Source organism: Macrotis lagotis, chromosome X (genome assembly GCF_037893015.1).
Source record: "Macrotis lagotis isolate mMagLag1 chromosome X, bilby.v1.9.chrom.fasta, whole genome shotgun sequence".
NCBI lineage: Eukaryota > Metazoa > Chordata > Mammalia > Peramelemorphia > Peramelidae > Macrotis > Macrotis lagotis.
The window spans coordinates 677,071,004-677,094,571 of record NC_133666.1 but is presented as its reverse complement, the minus strand read 5'-3'; the positions used below and the strand labels follow the sequence as shown (position 1 = coordinate 677,094,571).

Below are 23,568 nucleotides of genomic sequence, written 5' to 3'. Positions count from 1 at the left end.
TGTGTTTAACTCCTCATGACCTCATTTTGGGGTGTCTCACCTAAGATACTGGAGTAATTGGCCATTTCCCTTTCCAACTCATTTTATAGATGAGGAAACTGAGATGAACAGAGTTAAGTGGCTTGCCCAGGGTCATACAACTGAGACTGGATTTGAACTCAGGAAGAGTTGTCTCCCTGACTCCGGTCCTGGTACTCTATTCACTGTGTCACCTAGCTGTCCCTCGGAAGGAGCCTTAGAAGTCAATTATTCCAATTACCCATTTTACAGATGGGGAAACTGAGACTCTGAGAGGTTTATGTGATCACAGGTAGAAGGAATCTCAGAAGCCAGTTAGTATCACTACCTCATTTTACTGATAAAGAGAGTAAAGTCTAGAACAATTATGTGATGACTCAAAAACACACATCAAAGGCAGAGTTTGAACTCCGATATTGTCACTCCAGAATCAGTGTGTGATTCAGTTATGGCCACAATGCTAATAAAGGGGAGAAATAGGATGTCACACATTCTTTCAAACTTGTTATCAGGGCTCCTCTTTAGGTCACTTTTAGAACTTTAAGGATGGGAAGAAAATTTATTTTGTTTTGATTTTCTTTTTTAGGTTTTTATAAAGCAAATGGGGTTAAGTGGCTTGCCCAAGGACACACAGATAGGTCATTATTAAGTGTCTGAGGTCTGATTTGAACGCAGGTCCTCCTGACTCCAGGGCCAGTGCTCTATCCACTGTGCCACCTAGCCGCCCCTTTGATTTTGCTTTATGGAATTCAGCTTTGCAAATCTTGTGACTCAACCTAATGGGTTTTTAGATGGTTTGGGGTTTTGTTTTGGGTGGAAACTAATAGAGCTACTCATTGCAATTAAATCATCTCTCCCAAACCCTTCAAAATGACTTTGAAAAATAATTTTCCTAAACCTTTGTCTAGTCTAAATGGGAAAATTTGAGAAATTATTCAACATTGAGTGCCTGCTGGGGTCAAGAAATGGTGTCAAGGGCTAGAGATAAAAAGGAATGAAATGGGCAGAGTCTTTGCCCTAAGGGAGTCTACATTTTAATGGCATGAGAAGGAGTAGACTCCCACAAGTTTAATAAGAAAGTATTACAAAAAATATGATTTAATGGACCATTGCCTTCCCCTCTCCAAATAACGTGCTTGGCCTTAAAAGAGAAATCAATTGTATTCCACCCAAAGTAAGTGATCAAATACTATGTCCTGGTGCTTCAACTAGATAGGAATATGTCTCTATTAAATCAAGACCATTGAAGGTAAAAAGGCCTTCATTGATTTAGATGAGGCTATTAAATGAACTGCAAGGGATAATAAACAGGAAGAGTATTTGGATTGGTTATGGAAACTTGATCACACCCTAGGAGTCATTTGTAAAATATTAGATGCTCCATCCCAGAGAAATCGGAATGAAGCAAGTACTTAGTAATAGAGGAGAAAGAGGGGATGGGTGGTAGTATCTTGGATTTCTATTACAGCTAGTATCCTTTGTCTCTCTTCACTCAACTTTAGTCAAAAAGGGCCTTGTGAGATTTGAGATGTCTGAAATATTTGGGCTCATCAGCTTGCCATCAGTAAGCATATATTAAATGAATCAAAAAGTATATATAAGGGGGCAGCTAGGTGGCGCAGTGGATAGAAAACTGGCCCTGGAGTCAGAGTTCAAATCCAGCCTCAGACACTTAATAATGACCTAGCTGTGTGGCCTTGGGCAAGCCACTTAACCCCATTGCCTCGCAAAAAAAGTGTATATAAATGGGTAAAATAATAATGATACCAGCTAGCACTTATATAGTATATTAAGGTTGCAAAGCTCTGTCTTGTTTTGAGCCTCACAGCATCCTTGTGAGCTAAGCACTATTATTATTCCCATTTTGTAGCTATAAAAACTGACATTGAGAAAAGTTAAGTGATACGATAGGGTTGGACAGAAATGGCTCAGGCAATATTGGAACTAAGGTCTTCCTGGCTTCAGTTCAATTCTCTATTTCTTCTTTTTAAAAATTATTTAAAGTGTCAAACTTTATCCCTCCTTCTGCCCCTTCCCTAGTCATTGGGAAAACAAAAAATGCGATACCCATTATACAGCTGAAGTCATTCAAAACATTTTTATTTTAGTTCACTCTACTCACTCTAAAACCTAGCTGCCAACTATGAACCAGGAACTCTGTAACCCTAAAGTGATATGAAGAGAAAAAATGAAACAATTCTTGCCCTCTAGGAGCTTACATCTACCAAAGGAAATATCACTCATGAATGCTCCCTGTGAGACCTTTGGCAAGTCATTTGACATTCCTAGGTCTCAGTCTCTTTGTTTGTATAATGAGAGAATGGAACAAGATGATGCCTGAGTTCTGTCTTCCATCTGTATTGTTGTTCTAAGATATAACCAGAAGGACCTTATACTCTGAAGGTGTAACATGAGCATGAATGATAGAGAAGGATCAAGAGAAGGAGGAAGAGTAGTGAAATGGAGGGAGAAGGAATAGGAGAAGGAGTAGGAAGAGGGAGAGGAGGAGGAAAAGTAAGAAAAGAGAAGAACTTGGAGAAAAAGAAGTGGAGAAAAGAGAGAAAGAGAGAAAGGAGATGAGAAGGAAGAGGAGGAAGAAGAGAAGAGGAGGAAGAAGTGGAGAAGAGGAAGAAGATGAAAAGAGGAAGAAGAGGAGAAGGAGAAGCAGGCAGAGGAAGAGGAGAGGAAGAGCAGAAAGAAGAAATGGAAGAAGAGGAAGAAGAGGGAAGAAGATGGAAAAGGGAAGAAGAAAAAGGAGGAGGAGGAAGAAGAAGGAGGAGGAGGAGAAGGAGAAGGAGAAGGAGAAGGAGAAGAAAGAGAAGAAGGAGAAGAAGGAGGAGAAGGAGAAGAAGAAGAAAGAAGAAGAAGAAGAAGAAGAAGAAGAAGAAGAAGAAGAAGAAGAAGAAGAAGAAGAAGAATAGAACCAAGTGGTTTAGGAATCAACTATCACTTGAAAACAAGCAGGGAAATTTTATTTATATCAAAAGAACATTGGAGGGCTTGGGAGTGGTGAGATGGAATTTAAAATGGAGGAAGGTAACGTATTGGGTGGCTCCTCTTTCTGTGCTCCTTGGAAAGAAAGTCTATGGTATCATTCTCTTACAAAGTGGGACTTGTCTTTGAGGCTATGGGGCAGTCAAGAAGGTTGACATGATAGCTGGGAAAGAGGACATCAGAAGATACTGTCTCTTCTGGTCTCTTCGATTCATCTATATTTAACTATTTTCTCCTGACTGTGACCATCCAACAATACCTCTTTCTGCTCTCCTGTGGACCTGGAGATTTGGATGAACTTGAGATAGCTTTTCCCAAAAGGGCTCCTTGTAAGGCCAAGCACATTATCAGAGTATGGACCCAGAATATGGCTTCTTTCCAAATATCATCTGGTGCAGGAAAGAAGGAGCATCGATAAAGTGCCAAGTCCTATATTGAGCACTTTACAAATATTTTCTCTTTGGTCCTCACCACAACCTTGTTTCTATTATTATCTCCATTTTACAATTGGGAAAACTGAGGCAGAGATTAAGTGAATTGCCCCAGGTCACACAGCTAATTAGTGTGGGAGGCTGGATCCTGTCTGCAGGTCCAGCCTTCTACCCCCTGCAGAAAGTGTCCAAAGTGAGATTCTGAACCATGTCTCCCTAATCTCAGATCTAGTCATTGCACTTTCCTAAGGAAAGAACTCTGATATAGTAGAAAAAGCCCTGGTTTTGAAATAAGAGGACCTGGATTTGAATCTAGTATGTGATGCTTGACATTCAATGTCCCTGAGCCTCAATTTTCTCATCTAGAAAATGAGGGGGTAGACATGGATGGCCTCTGGAGTCCCTTCCAACTCTTAATCAAAGACTTCATGATTTCAAAGGTTCTCTAGTCTTTTTAATCCCCCTCTACAGTGAGGGAGCCCTCCTATGCCTCCAGAGGCAGCCCATTCCAATTTTGAACAGGCCTTTAACACTTAGCAGTTTTTTCCTCTGTCATCGTCTGTTTGCCTTTTTGTAGCTTCCACCCATCATTCCTAGTTCCATCTTATGGGGCTGAGCCCTTCTTCCAAGCATTCCTTTACATACTTGGTAAGGGCACCCACTTTAGCTGCTGACCCTTTGGTTTCAGATCTCCCACTAGCAGGCAGGTTCACCTTTTTGAGATCAAAGCCTCCCTCTGTTTCCTTTGGCCTATGTAGTAAACTTCACAGGACACAGTGACCTCATGTGCCCTCCCCACGTCCAAGGTCAGAATCCAGCTTCGGGGCCTCAGATGGGCTGAAATATTGACTCCATGATGAAATGAGCAGATTTAAAGACTCTGGAGTTGAATGCAGTTGAAAGAAACTGGAGAAGGATCCCCTAGAGATTAAGAAAGTGACAGTAGACCAACCTTTAAGGGGAAAGGGTGAGAAGAGGTTAAGATGAAAGCAACTTGGGCCATCCATTACCTTCAATTTGTGTGTGTATGTGTGTTCGTGCACGTGTGTGTGTGTGTTTAAATTTCAAAGAAAATTAAAGAAGATGAATTAAGACTTCATTAGACCCTAGCCGCCTTAAGAAATATTAATTTATCTTCCATCAACATTAGGACTTACAAATCTATCCAGGCCTTCCTTGACAGGAGCAGTAAAAGTAAGGATGGAGTGGCTCTTCTCCCCCCATCTCAACCCCAGCCCCCACGGGCCCCTCTCTCTGGACTCTCAGCCTTTCATCTATTTGTTTGACATACAGGCAAGAATCATGAGGTGTTGAGTATTATTAACTTCTAAACACCTAAGAAATCAGTAGGAAATCGCAAACATTTTGGGGCCCCCGACCGTCTCCATAAATGACCTGTCCAGAGTGCCTCCCCTTTTGGAGATGAAAAGAGAGAGTCTGGCCTACTTCACGGGGAGGAGAGGGCTCAAAGTGGTGGAATGAGCGAGAGGGAGACATACTGAATAAATGAGAAATATGATTAACTTGCTTCCTTGGCCCAGTCTTCCAGCTGGTTCTGGGTATTTAATAAACAGGTTGACACTCTCCATTCACCTCATTAGGTGATCACGAAAACCCAGGCTGCCATAAATCTGAGGTGCAGGTTATCAAAGCTTCTGATCTTGAACTGGACGGGCGCCCAACTGTCTGCTCCGACAGAGACTGGAAAACACAAGCTGTAAAGAATTAAGTGGTTGCAAATAGAATACCCCTCCCATTCCCCCTCCCCCCCAAAAAATCAAGCAGGGATGAGGAGCCAAGCAGAAAGAGGTGAAGCAGGTATGGATGACATGAGAACTGTTGGGAGACTAGAAAAGACGAGATGGTGAGGGTGATGGCAGTGATGGAGAGAGGAGCCATGGAATCAGGACAGAAAAGCACGGGTACCTTGCCAGTGAAGATGACTCTCTGGCTGACCCAGGGAGAGTACAGCTTCCTCAGTTTCATCTTTTGTTAAATGGAGAGAAAAATCCACCATCTTTATCCTTTGCATGGATGTTGTGAAGAATGTTTCAAGTTCTTCTTTCTATCTGATCTCTCCTAGGTGAGGTTGGATAGAACTCTGATTCCGGAACCCAGGTTGGGCTGCAGATCCAGCCTCAGACACTGACTTCCTCTGTGATCTCTCTCCTCAGCCTATGAAATGGAGATAAGGAAAGCATCTATCTCACGGGGTTGTTAAGAGGATCAAATGAGGCAACGTGCATAAAGCACATTGCAATCCTTACTGAGGAAGTGTGAGATGCAGTGGAAAGGGTGCTGGGATTAGAGTCACAAGTCCACTGGTGCCGTCACAGGGTCCTCATTCAGCACCTGAATCACCTTGACCAAGTCACCTCACTTCACCTCTCTGTTTCTTCCTCTGAACAATGAGGCAGTTTGACTTCATGGAAAAGAGACAGAGAAGGAGATACACACGAAGAGAGGGAGTGATGAATAGATAAGTAAATATATGGATAGAGAGGGGAATGGACATATAGATAGAGATAAGGAGGAAAAGAAACAGAGCAAGAAAAAGGATTGCATGGATAGAGATAAGGAGGGATGGACAAATGGATAGAGAAATAAAATAATGCATAAACAGAAAAAAGGAGAGATGAATGGAATAATAGACAGAGAGATGCATAGACTAATAGATATAGATAGATAAATAGACAGACAGACAGATAGATAGATAGATAGATAGATATAGATAGATAGATAGATGGCAGCCAGATAGGAATGTAAGGAGAGAGATGAGAGATGGACAGATGGATACAGATACAAATAAAGGAATAGACAGTGATAAGGAATGATGATGGATAGAAATAGAGAGGGATGAATAAATGGATAGAGAGCTAGAGGAATGGATAAATAGTGGTGAGGAGGGATGGATGGATGAATAGCTAGCTAGATATAGGAATGCGAGTGTAGAGATAAGGAGAGATTGACAGATGGATAGAGATAAATGAAGGACAGCCTAGGCAAAAACTCAGGGTCAGTGAATGAGATGCCAAATTCAGGGAACAATAGGTAGGTCAGTTTGGTTGGAGATCCTGTGAAGGAAAATGATGGGAAAGGAGATAAATAGCAAGACCTCTGAATCACCTAGTAGGCACAAGTTGAATCCATTTCATGGCATATTCATTTTGAAAATCAGAAGGTGTGATGTCCAACAAGGCTTCCAATTGTCTTATTTCTCCATGGTTCAAGTGCTCTCTCTGCAAGGATGGACCCGAGAGCCCTGCTGAGGCTGGTTCCCAACCATTGTCTCCAGCCCAGACACTTGGTTCCATTTAGTCCCTGTTACCAATTAAATACACCCCCCCTACACACACATGCACACACACATACATGCATGTACCCCCTCACACACACACATTCCTTTATGAGTGGGAGAGGAAAAAGGTTTTCTCTCACTCTTCTCACTAATCATAGTACAAGTTTGTAACTGGCAATCTTAGGTTTCTGCCTCTCGCCGTATGCTCAAGGTAAATTCCTCTCTTAGTCACAGGCCAATCTTGGTCCTCTCTGCCATTTAGGGATACTGATCCTGATGAAAAATGAGGGATCCTTTTACTGGAATTTTATTGTGGATGGAGAGGGAAATGAATAGGAGCTTCAAAATGAGAGAGAGAGAGAGAGACAGACAGACAGACAGAGACAGAGAGACACCGAGACAGAGAGACAGAGAGAGACAGAGACAGAGACAGAGAGAGACAGAGAGAGAGAGAGAGAGAGAGAGAGAGAGAGAGAGAGAGAGAGAGAGAGAGAGAGAGAGAGAGAGAGAGAGAGAGAGAGAGAGAGAGACAGAGAGACAGAGAGACAGAGAGCACAACAGCATGATTTTACAGCAAACTAGGAGGATCCAAGGAAGGTGCACCATGAAAGATAGAATGTGGTGCAGTGACTGGAGCATTGGACCTTTGACCCTTGGGAGCTCTATGACTCTGCATTTGATCATCTAGAAGTTCCTTTCCAGTCCTAAATCTGTCACACTATGTCTTTAGATCATCAAGCTAGAAGGACCATAAAAAAATAAATATCAGAATCAAACCCTTTAGATCCTGGAAGATACCAAAAGGAAAAGGAGGCAGATCCAGTATGGGGGTCATAAATGAAGGAGACAGAAACCATCTACTGTAGTGGATAGAATCCTGAAGTTCAGAAAGGTAGGTGTGAATTCAAGCCCACTTTCAGAAACTTGCTACTAGTTGGTCAAGTCTCTCTCTCTCTCTCTCTCTCTCTCTCTCTCTCTCTCTCTCTCTCTCTCTCTCTCTCCCCCTCTGCCAGCTATTGCTAGTGCCATTATCAGTGGAAAGAGCACTAAACTAGGAATCAGGAGAGTCCTGGGTTCAAATTCCATCTCTGATACTTACTACCTCTGTGATCCTGTGAGCCTCAGTTTTCCCATCTGCAAAATGAGGATAATAATAGCATTTCTTTACTTTCTGTGGTGAGATTATCTATGTCAATCTCTTTCCAAATCTCAAAATGTTTTGGAAGTGAGTTTTGCTACTAATAAGAGCATTAGTCTCAGGTTGCAATCAAATGGTATAACAGCAAACCTATTGGACAAATATTGTCATCATTATGTCAATATGCATGCATGGGTAGAGAGTGCAATGATTTTTTTGGCTGCTGGTGGGAAGTAGGGAAATGGTCATCACCATTTCCTGCTTTTTCTCATTCAGGTTTCCCCAGTGACCAGGGCATTATGGATGTTGGCAAAAACTTCCTCATCCCAGCTTCACCCACATCCTTCACCTTTTTGCCAAATGGACTCACAGAGATGACTTGGGGAGAAGATAGTCTCCTAACTTAGCAATATGATAGGAAGAATTTCAGCTCATAGTTCAGAGAAAAAGTTAAGATGTAGTGGCCCTGTATGGCTGTAAGATGTTTTTTAAAAATACTTGAGGCCTTCCTTAATGAGTTGACTGACTGGATGCGTATGTGGCTGTGGTCCTTATCACAGAAGAGTCAAAGAAGACATTAGGACTATAAATGAAGAGTTGGTCATTGCTCATGCCCCTGTTCCCTATCCTTCCACCTTCATTGCTTAGAAAAGTCCTCAGGGTCACAGAACACACAATGCAAACGTTACAGGGATATCTTTTCTTTCTCTCATCTTGTACTTTCACTTATTCATGCAATATTGTAACTGAAAATTATGATACAGGGGGAAATCAATACTTGAAATGAATATAGTCCTTTGTTAATAAAAAATGTTTCTGTTACCCATTACGATGGATATTCTATAACATCTAAGAGTTGCCTAAAAAAAGTGTACATTAGAGTCAAGGAAAGCCCTTGAAAAGTGAAAATTCATCTAATTGCTTCTGTATCCTTTCCTTTAATGGATCTATGTTCTCTGTATGGGCAGACTTTTTTTCCCCATTCAGATTGAAAACCATCCTTACCCCTTTATCCTGTGGTTTTTGTTTTGTTTTGTTTGTTTGGTGTCTTTCTAAAGGGTACAATGGAGAGTCCTGACTCTGAATTAGAAAACCAGGTTATAATGTTTATTCTCTATGTGGTCTTGAGCAAGTCACTTAATATCACCTGGCCTCAGTTTCCTCATTCGCAAAACAAACAAGTGAGACTAGCTGACCTCTGAGATTCTAACCCTGAGTTTCTAATTCTATGAGCTTATCTATGATCCCCAGTTACATTAGAAGATCCTAGTTAGGGAACTGTAGATCATCCAGGGTCCTGGAGAACTTTCTCTAGTACTTTAAATATTTATTGAATATGAAAGCATCATCAAGGTGTCTCCTCAGTGATGCATTTTTCTTACTCTGAAATCCACCTCAGTGTTTTCTAGCCAGCTGTGTCCTTGATGATGTGAGATGGCAGGCAAGAGAGGTTGGTATCCAGGGCTGGGAAGGCCAAAACACACTTAGAGCATTAGCTTCCACTGCGAGCTGTATTTTGGGATGCTTACTGACAAGGTAGAACATGACCAGGTCCGTATTTGAGTCAAAAACCATTATATATGAGGGTTGGTTAAAAAAAAGACTTAGCTTGGAGAAGAGAGGACTGGCGTGTTACTTGTTCTTGAGAATCTCAAGGGTTGCTGGGAGGAAGAAGGATTCAGTTTGTTCTGTTAAGATGACAAAATTTGGAGCAATAGATGGGAGTTTGGAGGGGACAGGGGTAGGGAAGAACTTATTAGCAGTCCAAAGTGGAATACAGGACTTCCAGAGGCAGTAGATTTCCTTCCGCAAAGGGTGGTCAGGTGGAAGCCAGATGGACACTTGGAGGATGGCATGCCTGGTGGGATCAGGCATGCCTGATTCTTGATCAAATCAGATGAGATCATTGACTTCAACTCAATTCAATTCAACAGAAATTTCCAAGGTGCTTGCTATGGGGACAAGGCCAGCTTCTCGGTATTGGGGTACATATACCACCAAAAGGGAAACGTCAACCGAAAGTATCAACTATTCATTTAGCACTTCCTAAGTCCCAAGCACCTTGCTAGGTCTTGTGGACACCTAGAAAAGAGGAACTAGTCCCTGCCCTCAAGGAGCTTGTGTTCCACCTCCTGAGTATTGCGGGAGACCAAGGGAGGAAGGGAAGGAGAAGAGAGGACTTCAAGGGATTTGCAAGGAGCTTTTCTTTCCCTTCCTTTGTGTGTCCAGCTCAACACTAACTGTTTTATTATCCTACAGCTTCTGACAATCACTGACACTTGAGGCCTCAGTGCGTTAAGAAGGTTTGATCACATCAGTCCACTAGACAAATCGAGACCTTTATGAATCTCCATTTTCCCCATCTGCAAAATGGGCACCTGTTTCACAGGGGTCTTATGAAGACCCAATGAGATGATATTTGGAAAGTACTTTGTAATTCTGAATTATTATTATTATTGTTTAAACTCTAAAAGCTCCCTCAATTAATATTAATTCCTGTATTTAACATGTAAAGTTCTTCACAATTTGACCCTTCCCAATCTTTCTTCTTGAAGGTGGCAAAGTGCTGACCCTGGAGCAAGGAAGATCTGAGTTCCAATTTAGCCTCAGACACTATGTGACCTTGGGCAAGTCACTTCACCCTGTTTGCCTCCTTTCTCAGAAAAATGAGCTGGAGATGGAAATGTGCAACCACTCTGGTATCTTTGCCAAAACCCCAGATGGGGTCATGAAGAGTCAAACATAAGTGAAAATGACTGAACAACAGTCTTTCTTCTTTCACTTTATACACCCTACTGTTCAGCCATATCGGTCTCCTTGCTGCCCACAGGATGCTCCATCTCCCATCTCCATGCCTTTACATGCTGACTGCCTCCCAACCCCCCTTCCACCACCCCCATCACCCCCAGCCTAGAATGCTCTCACTCCTCAACTCTGATTTTTAAAATTCCTGACGTCCTCTAAGACTCAGCTCAAGCTTTGCCGTCTACAGGGGACCTCTCCTACTTACCCCAGTCACTAATGTCTTCCCTTCTCAGATTAACTTCCATCTTTTCTGTTTGTACTTTTAGGCTCCTATATATACACACACACACACAACATTCTCTTCTCTTAGATGAAATTCCTTGAGGACAGGGACTATTTTTGCTTTTCTTCATACTCCCAATACTTAGTATAGTATCTAGGTCAAAGCACGTTGATTATCTCTCATTTGAACTCAAAAATTTCCTATGCATGCCATAGATGCTGTAATACCCATTTTACAGATAAAGAAACTGAGGCTTAATGAGTTTAAGCAACTTTCCTTTCATATACTTATAACTAGTAATGACTAGCTTATATATTTCAATTGCCTCATTATTTTTAGGTGAGAAAATTGAAGCTCAGCAGCTTATCCAAGATGATGCAAGAAACAAACAATTAAGTTAGATTTTGAATCCAGGTCTCTTTATTCCAAGTCTGAATATTCTTCCCTAGACCAAGCCTCCTTTGCTTAGCCACCAGTGGCAGATTTGAATTCTACCTCCTCTTCTATTATCTTTGCATTTTTATAGGAGAAATGTTACTGCCACTGATTCTAGGTAATTTGTGACTTTAGAGACTTTAGATGAGAGAGAAAGAGAGAGGCAGAGAGACTGAGAGAGAAAGCAAGAAAGATCAAGCCATGAGAGACAGAGAGAGACAGAGAGAGAGAGAGAGAGAGAGAGAGAGAGAGACAGAGACAGAGACAGAGACAGAGACAGAGACAGAGACAGAGAGAGAGACATGGAGACAGAGAGAGGGAAAGAAGGAAGGAAGGAAGGAAGGAAGGAAGGAAGGAAGGAAGGAAGGAGGGGAGAAGGAGACAGACAAAGGGATAGAGAAGAAGAAATGTAGAGAAAGATACAGAGGGACAAGAAGAGAGAAAGATTGAGACAGAGAGAGTCAGACACACACAGACAGAGACAGAGAGAGAGACAGAGAATCAGAGACTGAAACAGAGAGAGTTAGAGACAGAGACACAAAGAGAGACAGACTAATAGAGACAGTAAAAGAAATAAAGAGAAAAAACAGATGACAAGAATTACCCACAGAAAAGAGAGTCAAAGAAAGACACTGAGACAAAAAGTGAAAGCTAAGAGTTAGGTGACTTGGCATGTATAGTTCATTAGATTTTTCATGGTATCATGACTGAAGATATCAGGAAACTGCAAAAACAACCAAAATGGTTTCTGACCTTCTCATCACCTGCCTCAATGTTACTGGGTGAAATATTTTCCATCTTCTCATCTGGGACCAATGGCCTGGGCCATTGATCTTCAGATCAAAGACCCACAGCACTAGAGTTAACCTGACATTGAAGTCTCCACCCTCCACCTACCCCCACCCTCGCCCTTCTCAGTGATGTAGAAGAAAAAAAAATTCCAAGTCCAGTTGCCATGGTAACTACCTATGGTACTGGGTTTCCAGCTCACGCCAGCCAGGAAAGCAAATTCAGAAAGATCCATTGCAACCTTATTAGCATAGATATGACATCTCAAGATACATTGGTCTAATGCTGATTTAGTCCTTTCTCAAGAATACTCAAGTCCAGTAAGAGCCAACATGCCTGTCCTAAAGCTGCAGTGGGTCATCTTGGTGTCAAATGGAACTTTATTCATTTTCCTTAATAATGCAAATAAATTGCATTTTTATAGCAAAAGTATCTTGCAAGCCTTGCAAAAGAATTATTCCCTCTGTCAATGAACAGATGAGGAAACTGAGGCTTTGAGCATCTCAGTAATTTATCCTATGGTGGAATAGAAAGAGACCCGGATGAGTTAGCCCCAATCTCAACTCACTTGTCTAGGGTCAGCTCATCTGATCTCAAGTCAATCGTCTAGGAGCCATCTCTACTCTATCTACCATGCTAGATAAACCTCCTAATCCCACCTGGTTATTTTCCTAATAGGGCCCATTTATTTAATGCTTCAAGGTGCTTTGTGTATTTTATCTCATTTGATCCTCATAGCAATCCTGTGAGGTAAGGACAATTATTATCTCCATTTTACAGCAGGGGAAACAGATAAACAGGGAATGAATGACATAACTAGGAGTCATGGAGCTAGGAGTCACCTGGGACTGGATTTGAGTTCAAATTTTCCCAATTCCTTGTCTCATGCTCATGTCTCACATCACTGAATTGTGATAATTTACCATCTCCACCTTAACTTCATCTTCTTGTCCTTGTCCTCCTCCACCTCTTTTCTCCTCTTCTTTCTTTTCTCTCCTCTTCTTCCTTTGCTTTTTCCTTCCTTTTTTTTTTGGAGGGACAATTGGGGTTGCGTGATTAGTTATGTTCACACATCTAATAAATTGTCTGAGGCTATATTTGGATTCAGTTCTCCTGACTTCAGGACCTGTGCTTTCTCCTCTGACCACTTTGCTGCCCCTTCTTACTCTTGTCCAGAATGTTTCTCCTCTCCTTATTTCTCTGAGACAGCTCTCTGACCTCGAGCCATGTGTCTGTCTTGTGGTTACCTGTATATATATATATATATGTGTGTGTGTGTGTGTGTGTGTGTGTGTGTGTGTGTGTGTGTGTGGTTGGTTACCTGTATAGCCTTCACCTTCTGAGACCAATAGAGCTCTTTTTTTTTAGGTTTTTGCAAGGCAAATGGGGTTCAGTGGTTTGCCCAAGGCCACACAACTAGGTCATTATGAAGTGTCTGAGACGGGATTTGAACTCAGGTCCTCCTGACTCCAGGGCTGGTGCTCTGTCCACTGCCCCACCTAGCTGTCCCTCAATAGATCTCTTTTCACCTGTATATAGAAAGCAACTATTTTTTTGGGGGGGGGAAGACAAACAAAAGGTGGACATAATAGTGGGACCAATGAGGAATTTACCTAGAACAATTCCTTTGGGTGACTAGCCCTTTTTCAAGTCCCTTCATTTCTTGTTGGATTTGGGGTAAAGAGTGTGTGTGGGGGGAATCAAACAATAGCAAATCTTTATTTACCACCTAATCAACCTAATTAAAGATCTGATCATCTCAACTATTGGACTTAGCTCTTCTCAGAAATACAGTGATCAAAGACAAGTGTAAAAGACCTGTGATGGAACATGCTGTCCTTATCTGGGAAAGAACTATGGGAATCTGAATTTAGATCAAAATAGACTTATCTTCACCTTTAAAATTGTGTTTTTTTCTTTTCCCTTCACAAGTTTTTTATCCTTTTGCTCTGCTCCTTCTTTCACAGCAAGACCTATATGGGTAACACAATTGTGTATGTATAGCTTTTATCAGATCACCACCCCAAAGGGTGGTGATCAAACAATAGCAAATCTTTATTTACCATCTAATCAACCTAATTAAAGATCTGATCATCTCAACTATGATGAACTCAGCTCTTCCCAGAAATACCTTGATCAAAGACAATTCTAAAAGACCTGTGATGGAAAATGCCATCCATGTCCAGAGAAAGAACTATGGAATCTGAATATAGATCAAAGCATACTATCTTCACCTCTTTAATTTTGTTTTCTGCTTTTCCCTTCACATGGTTTTTCTCTTTTTGCTTTGATTCTTCTTTCACAGCAAAACCAATAGGGAAATATGTTTAGCACAATCATGTATGTATAGATTATATGGGGGGAAGGGGGGAGGATGGAAACTTTACAAAAATAAAAGGTTGAAAATTATGTATCATTGAGAAAATAAATAATTATCTTTAAAATTCAATCATCACAATGACCAACCATGTTTTCAAAGGACCAATGATGAATCCTGCCCAGCTCCTTTCAGAGAAGTTTATACTTTTCCTGTGTGAATTCTGCAATCTAGATTGGATGGGACCAATGTGGTAATTTGTTATATTGGACTATGTTTGTTACAAGAATTTGGTTTTTCTTTTTCTTTGGATTTGAGTGTTGGGGGGAAAAGAAATTTTTGCTCATTGAAAAGACCAAGTAGTGGGGATCCAAAGACCAAAATAAAATTGACCAGTCTCAAGGAGCATCCTTTCTACTGGGGGTGGACAGAAGGAACATATATAAGTTTACAGAATTTAGATACAGAGTAATAAGAGGAAAATGCATTACCATTGGAGAAGAAGCAGAAGGAATGGAAAGAAGCCAGAATTCTAAGAGATTAAGATGTAGAAGGAGAGCATTCCAGCCATGGACTGAGCCCATGAAAAGACTCCCAGGACAGAGATCAACAGAGCCTTTGACTGCAGCTCCTCCCACATCTTCCCCCCACCAAATGTGCTGGTTAAGATGTCAATGATGGGAAATAGGGTGGGGTTGGTATCAGGACCCTCAGTGGCTATTCTCTGGTTTCCTTTTTTAGAGACATTCCCTCGCATGATGCCAATGGGGGTCTGTTTCCAGCTGCTGCCCATAAAAATCCCACCTACTTAAAGCTCCCAATTAAAGTTGTGGAACCCCAGTAAAACTTACTCTGTTGGGGCAGGGTGCAAGGGGGGCATCGATAGACACCCAGAGCCCAGGCTGAGGGTACCCTAATGAGGTAAGGCTCCAAAGCAGCTGAGGCTAAGTAGAGACCATAGCTGTCCCCAGCTCTAACCAAACCCACATGATGCAGAGGTGTAGGATACCCAGGCTGAGGAGTGCTTTACAAAAAGTCAGTGAACCACATCAAAAGGAATGAGAACTTTTTTTAATTTTGAAAAAAAGGGAAAAGAAAAAAGAGACCTTTCATTTAAAAGAGATGAAATTCTTTTGCCTAAAGAACAGAGAAAGTATGAAATACAGCAGATTGTAAGTAGTAGAAAAAATATTTTTTAAAAAAATTGACCAGGGGATTAAGTCAATCCCTCTGCCTCTAAGCAGGATGACTTAATTGGCTTCTGACCCAACTCCCCAATTTTTCTGGGAATGTGGGAAAGAGACAACAAGTTACAGTGGTTAAGGTACTGAATTTGGAGTCAGGAAGACTTGGGTTCAAACCCTGCCTCTGTATAAGAGACTAAGAATATAAGATAACGGAATCACCTAGGTGGTGCCATAGTGGATAGAGTATTTGGAGTCAGAATCACCTGAGTTCAAATCTGGCCTCAGTCACTTAACTAGCTAAGGGACCCTGGACAAGTGACTTATCTCCAGTCTGCTTCTGTTTCCTCATTCATAAAATGGTGTTAATCATCCCAACGACCTCCCAGTGAAGTTAGACTGAGACGCTATTGACAAAGCACATGGTGAACCTCACAGTATTATATTAATCCTGGATATTATTATTATTATTGACCGTGAGTCAATCACTTTACCTTTCTTGGCCTCAGTTTCCTCATTTGTAATTCAATGAACCATAAAGCTTATATATCTGTGAGCCTTGGATCTATTCCCAGGATAACAAATGAATCATTGAAATAATAGAAAGGATCTTGTTTCTACTCCATTAATCTTCTGTTCCACAGGTGACATATTCCTTCAATCACTGTCATGTGACATAAACTAGAATCCCTCCACATCTTCTGTTACCTTCCAGTTTTTAACAGGATCTCTGATTTTAAGTGTAGGGAATTCCTTCTATCAGCACAGATAGATTTTGATCTTAGAGGCAATCAGAGGTCAAATTACTTGCCCAGGGTCACTTAACTTATCCATGTTTTTTTTTTGCAAGGCAGTGGGGTTAAGTGGCTTGCCCAATTCCACACAGTTAGGTCATTATTAAGTGTCTGAGGCTGGATTTGAACACAGGTCCTCCTGACTCCAGGACCAGTGCTCTATCCACTGTGCTACCTAGCCACCCCTCCATGTTTTCCTAAATTATTATACTTGGAATTCAATTCAGTACCTCCAGACCTTGTCTGTAATGCTTCCCTACTTCATGTCCTCTCCTATGTGCTTCAAGGTTATTTTAGCTATTTATGTTGGGTAAATAAAATCCCACCTTCTACAACAAGACCTCCCAGTCTCTTCAAACCTTTCCTTTCCCTCTGAGATGATTATCCATACACAGTCTAGTTATCTCCCATCTACATTGTTGTTATGTTTCCCAGGGCAGGGACTGTTTTTGCATTTCTTTGATTCTTAGCCTTAGATAAATACCTCTTGCTTGATTGGGTCTGATCAGAGGAGAGAAGGCAACAAAATTGTCACCTTCTTCAATATTGCCACTCCTCTGGGTCTTGTTTATCTCACCTAAAAAATAAGGGAACATTATAAACTATATGGGGAGCTTTCTAATTTTGATGACTTTTTATTTCTTTGAAAGCAGGGGCTCCTAACTTCTCCTCTCTGTCTCTGTCTCTGTCTCTGTCTCTGTCTCTGCCTCTGTCTCTCTGTCTCTCTCTCTATGTATGTTTGTGTGTGTGTGTGTGTGTGTGTGTGTGTGTGTGTGTGTGTGTATCATTCTGACATCTGGTGAAACCTATGCAACCCTTTTCAGAATAATGACTTTAAATGCCTCAAATAAGCTACAAAAGAGTCCAAAAGAAATAATCATATTGAAATACATATATCAAAATATTCAATATAAAATATAAAATATTCAATATAATATATAAAAAAATAATCATAGCTCCCAAGTAAAGAAGCTCTGACATAAAGGTTTAAATAGCTTTAGAAGTCATCTAAGCTGGGGCGGCTAGGTGGTGCAGTGGATAAAGCACTGGCCCCGGAGTCAGGAGTACCTGGGTTCAAATCAGGTCTCAGACACTTAATAATTACCTAGCTGGTGGCCTTGGGCAAGCCACTTTAACCCCATTTGCCTTGCAAAAAAACCTAAAAAGAAGTCATCTAAGCGAATATCCACTTATGTAAACAAGGAAACTGAGGTCCAGGGAGAGGAGGTGTAGTCACAGGTGAAATAAGGTCTTCTGACTGGAGACCACTTCAGTCTCTTTAGTGACTCTGCGGCATCAGTGTGGATGCTCTTTCCTTGACTTCTCGTTCTTTTTCCCTTTCTCTTGGGTGTCAAGGCTCCCTCTCATCTGGGGCTGGGAAGAGGCAGCCAATATCTCAGTCCATGGTAAAAACTGGCTCCTGTCCAGTTCTGGAAAAGTCAGCTCCTTGGTCTCCCTGAGAGGAAACCAGGCTATGCTCCTTTAAATGGAGTGGAAGGAGTATGAAATTACGGCTAACTGGGTTTGGATCCTTTGTCTAAGGCTTTCAGGAAGAGATAAACCATTAATCATGCACAATTACTCTGACCTTATGTGAACTCCAGCCTCTCAGAACACAGGCGATTGCGTTCCCAGGAGACCTTGGGAGACTGAGAAGATCCGCTCACAATTGGGCACCTTATGCCAGAACACAAAATGGCCCCAGGCCCTGCTTCTTGGTATCTCCTTGCTAAGGGCTGCCTTGTCTCCCAAGATCCAGATCCATTGCACATTGTCATATACGGTACCATCCTCAGGTCCAGAGCACTTAGGTCTCAGGAATTGGATAGTAGACAGAAGGCAAAAGGAGAGAGATGATGGAACTGTGACTAAGTGTTTGAATAAGTGAGACCTCCTTAGGAACCAAGATTTGGTTTGGTCATTCTTGTTGATCTCTGTTGATATAGGATTTTGTGTATTTAATATTATATATATATATAAAACAAATATTTATTAAGTGTAAGTCCCTTTGATAAACCTATAGAGAGAGAGCAAGCCTTGTTCAATAGTCAATAAATATTTATTAGGCACCTATTATATACCAGGTGCTATATTAATGACTGGAAATCCCAATAAGAAAAAAAAACGATAGAGTTCCTGCTCTCAAGGAGCTTACAATCTAAAAAAGGGAAGACAGAACTCAAAAAGCTGGAAATTGGAAGTGAGGAGAGGAGGAGAAGGGCAGAACAAGGGCGAAGTGAAATCTGTCAAAGTCCTAAAGTAGTGTAGTTAGATGAGAAATACAGAGAAGTCGGAACTAGGCTCTCTCCTTAAATGGAGGTTTGGTGGTCATAGTCTGCCCTCCAATCAGAGGGACAGAAGGGAGTGATGAAATCTTATAGGATGCTCATCCTTCCCACCCTTTGATCCCTACCTCTGATCCCTACTGGCTGTATTATGGGCAAGTCAACACATTTACTCTTTCTCTGCTTTCTCTAAGATGAAAATTAAGATGATGTGCTCTTTTAGGGCAGTGTCTGGTCTGGTTTTGCTTTTGTTTATGAATCCAGAGCTTGGAATAGCACCTCCTAGAGTATAGTAAGGGAATAATAAATGTTCTTGTTGACAACTCCATTCTACAATGTAGAATAGTAGCCATTCCACCTAGGCACAGGGGGTTTCCACACAGAGTTCACTTTAATTAGTGAAATCATAGTTCCTTTTAGACAACAATAATGAGGGGAAGCTAAGTGGCGCAGTGGATAAAGCACTAGCCCTGGAGTCAGGAGTACCTGGGTTCAAATCCCATCTCAGACACTTAATAATTACCTTGCTGTGTGGCCTTGGGCAAGCCACTTAACCCCATTTGCCTTGGAAACCCCCCTAAAAATAAATAACAAACAACAATCCTACAGTAGATTGGAAACCCTAAATGGATCCAATCAAACATTTATACATATTTATTATCTATGTTTTACCAAACAACAGACATTTATTAAATGTTAGACATTGGACAAAAGACAAAAAAGGTGGTCCATTCTTGCTCTCAAGGAGTTTGCATTTACTGGGGATGACATTCACTTGGTGTGCGTCATATCTATGTCCATATATGTATGTTTTCATATATGTATAGGTGTATATTTATGTATATATAATATATAAAATAAGATAATATCTGGAGAAAGGGTCAGCCCATGAGAGGCCAGGGTCAGGAGAGGTTTAAATAGAAGGTAGCTCTGGAACTGAATCTTGAAGGAGACTATAGATCCTAAGTAGCTAAGGTGAGAAGAGAGAGCAATCCGGGCTCCAGGGGAAGACAGTTTGTGCAAAATCACAGAGATGGGAAATGATTGCTGTGCATGAGACCCATTGAACAAGACTCTGGAGTAAACAGAAAGTGGTAATATAGTCATATAGCTACTCTAGGTCGGGTTCAGGTTGTGAAGGATAGGATGAAGGGTAGCTTGCCATCTTGGATGGAGGGCAATCTTAGAGTTGAAAGAACCAGGTTCAAATCTTGACTCAGGCTCCATGAGGAGAATTTTCACAATGGGAAATCCTCACAATGAATAAATCAAAGGACTGGACCCTTTCCCTTCCTATCCCACCTCAAAATGGACAGTGCATATTGGGGATATAGACAAAAACAAAATAGTCCCTGTCCCCAACGAGCTTATATTTTATTGCAATAGAAATATAGGATATGAAGGTAGATAAGAAAATATAGATAATATGGTGCAGAAGGTGAATCCTAGAAGTGAGAAGAATCAGAAAAGACCACCTGAACTGAGCCTTGAAAGAAACTAAGGAATCTAAAAGTCACACTTGAGGAGGGAAAACATCCCAGGCGTGGGAAACAGCCTGTGCAAAGATATGAAGGTGGGAGAATTGAATACCAAAGGCCAAAAAATGGCAAGTAATCTAATTTGTCTGGAATGAAGCGTGAGGGGGTGGGGTAGTCTGGGAGTCACTTGAGAGACTCATTAAGTACCAAACAGAAGAGGTACTGTTTGATTCTAGAGACTATAAATAGCCGGAGATTCATCTTGGACAGAAGATAGGCATGGTCTGAACTAGACTTTAGGAATATCCATTTGGCAGCCATGGGGAGGGTGGATTAGAAAGAGAAGAGACTGGAAATGGGGGAGTCTACAAGGAGGTTGTAGCTGTCAAAGCCAGAGATGATGAATTCTTGAGCTGGGGTGAAGACAGTATAGGAGAGAGAGAGAGAGAGAGAGAGAGAGAGAGAGAGAGAGAGAGAGAGAGAGAGAGAGAGAGAGAGAGAGAGATGAAGCTGACCTTGTGGTCTGGGCTTTGAATTGCCCAGGAAATTAAAATTGCTCAGGAAATTAGCCTTTTTACATTTTGATTCTGTGGGCAATTTAATAGCTGCAGCATAGGGTTGTAGAAAGAACCCAAGAGACCTGGGTTTAAAATCCAGTTCTGAAATTTACTAGCTGTGCTATCTTGGGTAAGTCACCTCCCTCCATTGATCAAATGGTGGTATTCCATTAGATAATCTCTGCAGTTCATTCTACATCTACATCATATTGAGGTATTGGGGTCCATCTCCCAATGGCATGCTTAATCAGGGTTTGAACCTGGGTCTTTGAGCTCTAAGATTATTCTCTATCCACTAAACAAGTGTCCTTTGATGCTTCACACCCTGGACCTGATCTTTCTTTCCAGTTCTATCTTGTCCCTGGCCCCAGATGACTCTGGAGGAGAGTGAGACTGGTGACTTTGCACAGCCCTGCCTCACTTATCCAATACACTTACAAGGTGCAACATCACTTTCCCGATTTCACGGTCCTCTTTGGGAACAAAGGACATATAACAGCAACAACATATGGGTCAAAGTGATCATGAAAGAGATTGTAAGGAATCCCAGGGTCTCAAAGCAGTGAGGAAAGAGGATTCAGAATCAATCTAGTTCAATGCAATTTAATGCCACCAGCAATAATTAGATGTCTACTGTATAACAGCTACTATGAGGGTACAAAGACAGAAATGACTTTATATTTTGGGTCAAATCCTTTGTGTGGCTTCCTATAATGAATAGAAACCCTGGAGTAAGTCTGAGATCTGGCCTGGAATCCTGGTTCTGATACTTACTGACCAATAATAACCAATATTTCTATAATTTTTAAGGCTTTCAAAGCCCTTTCCATGTATTGTCTCATTAGATCCTCCCAACAGTTCTGCAAAGCAGATGCCATTTGGCTTTATTAGCTCCATTTTACAGCTTGTAGTTTACAAAACTGAAGCTCAGGGAGTGAGTTTCCTATATGAATGATAAATATTAAAGGCAGGATTCTGATTCAGGTTCTGTGACCTCCTCCTGCCCCAACACACCCCTACTTCTGTCCAGATCCAATCAAAACATATTTCATTGTACTTGAGACAATTTTGCAGTATAGTGCATAAAGTCTTGGATTTTTTTTGTCAGGAAGATGGATTTGTCTGACTCAGTTTCCTCATTTGTAAAATGGGGAAAATCTACTTCAAAAGTTGTAGAGAACAAATGAGATACTTATGAAGTCCTTAGCACAATGCTTGTACATTATAGGCACTATATAAATAATAGTTATGACCATGATGATAATAATGGTGTAGAAAGGTGCCATATCTAGAGTTTCTAGAATCTTTGTTGAGTTGTTTCATTTGTTTCTGACTCTTTGGGACCCCAAAAATCATTTGGGGTTTCCTTGGCAGAGGCTTAGGCCACTTCTTTCTCCAGTTTATTTGACATATGAGGAAACTGAGGCAAACCAGGTTAGGTGACTTGCCCAGGAAATTCAAAGAGACCCTTTTACTGCTGATCTGCACCTGACCTGGGTTGGTCCATTCGTCTTTAGGCAGCCATTTATTTTTCACCACATCCCTGGACACCTGCCATATTAGTGTCTGACTCAGATAAGATGATTGATTGAATTTATCCCTTCTGAAATCCTGCAGCCATCAGAATAACAAGGATCATAGCCATGCACCAGCATTTGGGGCCATTTTGTCATTCCTTATCCATTAAATCCTGTAATATATTTTATTTAACTGTTCTCTACTGGATGGACATCCTCTTTGTTTCCAGTAGGACAAGGATTTCAATCCTGATTCTGATTCTGCTGCTTACTAGCAGTATGACTTTGGGGAAGTCACTGACCCCACCCCTGTGTAGCTCAACTTTCCCATTGTCTCTAAGGAATCATCCAAGACTGAATTCCTTGGTCCAGGAGAAAGTGTATTGGATCTGAGACCCTGACATTTAATTATCATTTTGCAGATGAGGAAACTGAGGTTAGAGAGAGAGGGGGGAAAATGACTCCAGATCACAGATTTAAAGCCAGAGTTTAGAGGCTATCTCGCCTTCTCTTTTTACATATGATGAAACTGAATCTGATAGGAGTAAAGTAATTTAAGATTAAAGATCCCAGAGCTGGAATTGACCTTAGAAATCAACTAGTGATACCCTCTCGTATTACAGATGTGGAAGGTGAGACCCAGATGAGGTGAAATGGTTTTTCCTAGCATTACATTGGTTAGCATTGAAGCAAACTCACAGGCAATTTAATTCCATGTAATTTAACTCAGCTAGCAATAATTGTCTATTATATAGCAGATCCTCTGAAGATACATAAGCAGAATAGACCCTGACTTCAACTTACTTATCATTTGCATTCTAGGCCTAGCCCTTTGTGTGGCATCATAGAATGAATAAAATCACTAGAATGAATCAGAGATCTGGATTGGAATCCTGGTTCTGATCCTTACTGACCAACAATAGCCAACATTTTTGTAGTTTTTAAGGCTTTCAAAGTCCTTTCCATGAATTGTCTCATTAGATCCTCCTAGTAGTCCTACAAAGTAGATGCTATTTGACTTTATTAACTCCATTTTACAGAGACCCAAACTGAGATTCAGTGAGTAAATTACCTACAGTCCCATGTTTAATAAACATCAAAGATAGGAGTCAAGTGCCCATTCCCCCTGGGTGCACCCCCCCACCCCAAGCCCCATTTGAACTTGGGAGTTCAGGAGGGGTAAAACCAACTAAGTATCTTATCTGAGGCTGGTACTTGGGACAGATACTTATCCCATAAGTATCTAAGGCAGCATTTGCTTGGCTAAGAACCCTTGTCTTACCAATGCCAGAACTATGGATCTAT

At 41.2% G+C, this 23,568-nt stretch overlaps 2 long non-coding RNA genes across 3 annotated transcripts in view; one reads left to right on the top strand and one right to left on the bottom strand.

Moving 5' to 3' along the window:
- LOC141497957 (uncharacterized) overlaps positions 1 to 23,568 on the top strand; it is a 187,740-nt gene that overhangs the window by 132,602 nt on the left and 31,570 nt on the right. The gene's annotated exons all lie outside the window — the stretch shown is intronic.
- On the bottom strand, positions 5,058 to 12,203 carry LOC141497949 (uncharacterized). Its single transcript, XR_012471496.1, has 3 exons — positions 12,096 to 12,203; positions 5,370 to 5,618; positions 5,058 to 5,158 (listed from the first exon to the last, which is right to left on the bottom strand). It is a non-coding gene; the product is annotated as an uncharacterized LOC141497949 (long non-coding RNA).